This window comes from Triticum dicoccoides, chromosome 3B (assembly GCF_002162155.2).
Source record: "Triticum dicoccoides isolate Atlit2015 ecotype Zavitan chromosome 3B, WEW_v2.0, whole genome shotgun sequence".
Classification (NCBI taxonomy): Eukaryota; Viridiplantae; Streptophyta; class Magnoliopsida; order Poales; family Poaceae; genus Triticum; species Triticum dicoccoides.
This window is the reverse complement of record NC_041385.1, coordinates 650,635,613-650,641,178: the sequence shown is the minus strand read 5'-3', so window position 1 is coordinate 650,641,178 and position 5,566 is coordinate 650,635,613.

Genomic DNA, 5,566 nt, shown 5'->3' with positions numbered 1-5,566 from the left:
CAAAGTCAAACTTCCTAAAGTTTGACCAAGTTTATATAAAAATATAAACATTTACCATAACAAATATGTATGATGTGGAAGTACATTCAATAATGAATCTAATGGTATTTATTTGTTATTGTATATGTTAATATTTTTTGTTATAAGCTTTCTGAGAGTTTACAAAACTTGACTTTGACCAATGCTAATACGCGGACTTAAATAAAAACGGAGGGAGTACACATTTGTTTTATTAGTTTGTAGTGAACTAATCATTTGTTGAAATTGTGAAATAAATATATTAGGCTATTGACTTCGAATGTAATGGTCTATACAATTCAATAGTTACAATCATTGTCGAATCCCAAGATGTATACAAGGTCTATAGTACGTCACAACATGCTCAAACTCACATAATCCCGGTCAAACGAGAATCTAAATGCATTTCATAGTTATTACTTTGTAGGATGCAACAAAAACAACCAAAACTCTACATCAGCCATTATAGAAGCAACATTTTGACATATCCCATTGTGTGAATGAAACATGCAGAGAGAGCTTTTGAAGATGGAGCAGATAGGGTAGGAAAGATTGTATGTATGTGGACGAGAGAGTAGGAGACAAACCTAACGAGACATACACACACACACACACACACAGAGAGAGAGAGAGAAAGAGAGAGGAAGAAGTTAGGTCTGTGAGAAAGATGGAGACATGTAATATATGTGATTCTGTATACGTGGAAGGAGAAGAGACAACATGTTTGATGAGAGAGCTGGAAAAACATGGACGGGAGGGGAAGGATCTCATGGGTTGAGGGATTGACAATTTTGTGCGGGGGAGAGAGCGATTGGTAATTTTGTGCAAGAGAGAGAGGGTGGGGGGGAGGAGTCAGTCAGCCGTCGTCACATCACCCTGCTTCCAAATGACCCCGCATTCTCTAGTGCGGTGTGGTCGCCGTCTTCGATCTGCTTGATGCCCTCTTTGAAGATTGAGGTGTTGTGCATGTTGGGGTGCAAAGAAGCACAAGCGAGAGTGGTCGCCGTATAACCTTGGATGGGGATGAATTATGTGCTCGGGGGAGTGTGTGTGTGTGATGTGCTGTGTATGTGTGTGTGTGTGCGCGCGCGCGCGTGCGCATGTGTGCGTGCGTGCGTGCGTGTGTTTGTGTGTGTTAGATATTGAGCGAAAACAAACCTAAGGAGAGAAATGGGTATTCACGAAGAGATTGCGCGGGCCTTGAGGTGGGCAAGGGCCGAGTGAGGGTGTCAAAATGTGTGCGTTGATGCATATGTTGCATGCGATCGTGCGAGGGACGGACGAATCGAGAGAGATGGTTGTTGTGTTACGGATGCTCCTCTCTCTCTCCCTCTCTCTCTCTCTCTCTCTCACACACACACACAAGTAAACTAGAAGACTGTTCCCTCATGTATACACAATGTATCGGCATCTGTCTATGTCTCACTCATGCATGATCGTTTGCACATTCACACCTCTCTATGTCTGTATCACACGCACACCGTCTCCACATTGCCCTTCCGCCACAACACACATATGGACACATACACACGTTCTCTCTCAGTCACACACACAAAATAAGTATTAAAAAACTAGGGCGCACCTAAAACGTCCAAATCCAAATAAACACAAACTGGAGCTAAATTCAAATATATGGAAATATTGCAGCGTCAAGAACTTTCCCAGGAAAAAAAGTTGAGTAATATTTGAGGATTGTTTTCACACACACAAAAAGGTTCGGTGGATGTCCTTCGAGCGTGATACGGTGACGCACCGTTCGATCGACAGGGCGGCCGCGGTTCACGCGCTTGCACAGGATTCTGTATCGTGGTTGTGGTACTAACTTCAAAATAAATAAATAATAAAAGTGTTGCCTAAGTCTAATGTTTACGTGTACTAGTACGGTTTTCTTTTAAGTTTGACCAACCTCATATAAAACTAAAGTAAGCTCCCATATGGGCACTCATCAATATGTCGCCGCCGCCGTTGCGCATGCCGGCGCCCGCCTGCTCCAGCCAACAATTTCTCGCCCATCACCGTCGTGTCGCCGCCATCCCTGTGCTATGAAGCCGAAGGCTCGCCCGCTCACGTCGTCTGCAGTCCCTCCTCGCCATGCCACCGCGCTGCCAAGCACGCGAGCAGCTGGTGGAGCCGCGTCTATGCACGCAGCGTACGAAGAGGAGGACGAGCGCGTGCTCCAGCACGCCGCCGAGGAGGAACTAGCGTGTCATTGTGTTCTCCGCCCGTGCGGAGGAGGCGCGCATGGTGGCTGTCGCGGCGGAAGCCGGTCGCGCGTGCGTCGAGCCCGCAAACCAGGTGCGGACGCGGAATCTACCTTTGAGACCTTGAATGCCACGTGGATCCTGCAATCTGAAGGAGCAATTTGGGTCAGTCAACTCATGTGAGCCGTTTGATGTAACATGGATGGCTAGAAGGGCTTCTTCCACCTCTTCTGCCGTCTTCTTCCTTCGCTCCGTCGAACTTCTTTCACAAATCGACTGACCCAAATTATACTATTATTACGAACGTATTAAGTATAGTGGGAACACGAAGGTACGAGCGGTAGTACCAACTGCAAGAAGAACAGTAGTAAGACATAGTACTAGTACTACTCTACGTACTAAACAGTTCAAATAACGAGAAAGAACATAAACATATTTATGCTCGGGCCTCAGCACAACACACCCTTGAAAATAAACTAAGCAACTAGTCAGCTTGACACTGCAGTAGAACCAGCATGAGCGACGGCACTGCCACCTACTCAGAGTCTGAGTCCATGTCCTCGACTTCGTCCTCGTCCCTCTTCCTCTTCCTCTTCGTCGACGCTTCTTTGCTTGAACCGAACACTGTGCTCTGCTTCTTCATCCAACCCATGTAGATATTTAAACAAAGGTAGGCATCCATTGTTGCATACAGGATGTGATCTTCATCTAATGTCTTCGACTCCCATGCATGATGAAACTCGTGATGAGGTTTCTTCAGTTTAGCGTACGAAGGATCAATCATGGCTGCTGCCAGGGTCAGCATTGAAGGTTGAGAGGAGGACACCAGGCTTGCCTTCTGGAGATCGAAGGGCTGGCCTACAACGAGACCTATCCGACACAGGACTTCTTTGTCATTCTTAAAGCCTACAGTAACGAATTTCACTCTTTTGTCCTTGAGGAAGTTCTTAAAATCCTGGCACTCAACATCGGCATGGCATATGTGGTAGACCAAGCAAACGTTATGTATGCAAACCTGGATCACGGCGGGCTTCTTCCTCTCTTCGTCCTTTAGATCCTTCTCTCGTCCCAGGATTGTGGTGTACTCAACATCTAGCCCAGCGACCCACTCATCCGTTGAACTGTTGAACATGCGTAGGAAGCGAGCAAGCCATGCTTTCACCGTCGTGGATCCACGTGTGTAGATGACGATGAACTGATCGCCGGTGATGGCTCTAACCTTGTACTCAGCGGCGACCATGGAGATTTGGGAGGCCATGGATTTTGGGGGAGGGTTAGGAGAAGTTGAACTGTTGTACCCCGCAAAAACTGGGAGCGAACTAATGTGAAAGGACGGGACGACTGGGAGCGAACTGTTGTGAGGTAGAGTAGAAGACGGGGACGAGTAGGGTGTGCGAACGGCGTGGGGTTGCTGGCTTGCCCGGTGGATAAACGGCTGCAAGCCCCCAAAGAGTTCTCGAGAACTATGCGGGACCCACTAGATGTCATGTCTACTAGACCCATATCGTAGGCCTGACGGTATAGCTTCTGCCTGTTCGCACGCCATGCCGGCGCATGGATGTAACTTCACTTAATTCCGTCAACCGTCACGCCTCCCACGACCTTCGCCTCCCTCGCGCGGTCGCGCCCTTTGAGACTTCGACCGGCTAAAAATGAGCAATTTTTTTTGCCTACTCTGCATGCATGATACTCCCTCTGGTCCTTTTTACTCCCGTCAACCATTTGCAAAGTGTTTGACCAAATATATACTTTTTTAAAAACACCACCTTATATTAATTAACCAGCCACACCAGTACACTCATTCGATACAATATTCACCACACAGGGCGGTACGTTATTTACAAGAATACCATCTAATCTATTGTCAAAGCTATACTTGGCGATTAAGTGTGCCACCTTATTGGCCGAACGGCTAATCTTTGACAAATGAAGATTGTTGATCAACTTCGAGATGCTCAACGCTTTCATCTTCAGGTCACTCATAGCAGACCTGTCATAGTCCCCCGATGCAAGAGACGCTACCACAAAAGCGCAATCAGTCTCTAAAATTACAGGATTATGAAGAGAAATACCTATGTAGAAACCGGCAATGCAAGCCCTAAGCTCTGCTTCCTCCATGCTTTGACATGCATCAATGAAATCCCACGACCAAATTTATACTAAAAATATCAATATCTACAATACTGATTATAATGAGTATAAGAACTATGTTTTATAATGAGTGTAAAAATATTGATTTGACATTGTGAATGTTGATACTCCCTCCGTCTAGGTGAGTAAGTCATCTTAGGCTGTGCACCGTGACCAAGGAGGAGGGCAAAACGAGAGACATTAATGTTTATTTGCTAATTAAATAGTATTGCATGCAATGAACTAACCACTACATGTCATGTTTGATAGTCGCGGGTCATTAAAAGCATGCACACCCTCATCTCTTATTGGTTGATATGTCAAGAAACAAGAAATGAGGTAGAAGTTAATGCAACATGCCTACGTGTTTTGGGATTATTTGGTTTTCGTAAGATGACTTACACACCTAGCTATTAGAGTACCACTACCTCCCTTCTAGTTTAAAGGGCTCGACTCAAAAATTTCACGTACTCTTAGCAAGATAGTAGAGGCGGTGGAATAGTTTTTGAAGTCTGCAAAAGTACTCAACTAATGTTGTCCTTCACAAAAAATGTGTTTACCAATGCATGCATGAACACTAGTTAGTCTAACCCCCCTCTCTTCTTTAATTCTTTGCCACATCAGCATGTTTGCTATTCCCGTGTACCAGCTAAGATACCACCATGATGGCCAGCCTTAATCATCGCATGCAATAATTTAGTGCACCTTGAAATATGAACATGTGTGGGGCGTGTATGTTTTTAATGACTTGAGACTATACCTAGCCCGGCATGCAAGATGACTTATTATGCACTGTTCCCCATACCTGCAGGAAGCCCGTTCGTCTCCAAATCTTTTCCTCTCCATGTGTGGAAACAATATGCCTACCAAACTCTCCTTCTCCCTCCGGCGGTCCCACCACTCCACCCCGTGTGAAAAAATCTGCATGCATGACTCTCCTCCCCCCCATGCTCGTCCAATCCGTTGTGACCAGCAATATTTCCACCCCTTTGCTCCCCCGTAATTTACTTCAACAAATATGCCCACATAGCTTTTACTTAACTTCAGGTGCATTGGGTCACTGACATAAGGGCCCAGCAGTTTACTGGCCCACATGTCAGTGACGCAACTGGACCTGTAGTTAAGTCAGTGCAGCTCAGTCCATATCTTACGTAGGTGTGCCATTGCTCGCTATAAATATTGCACCTCCCACGACATCGCTATCTCCTCCCCCTCAC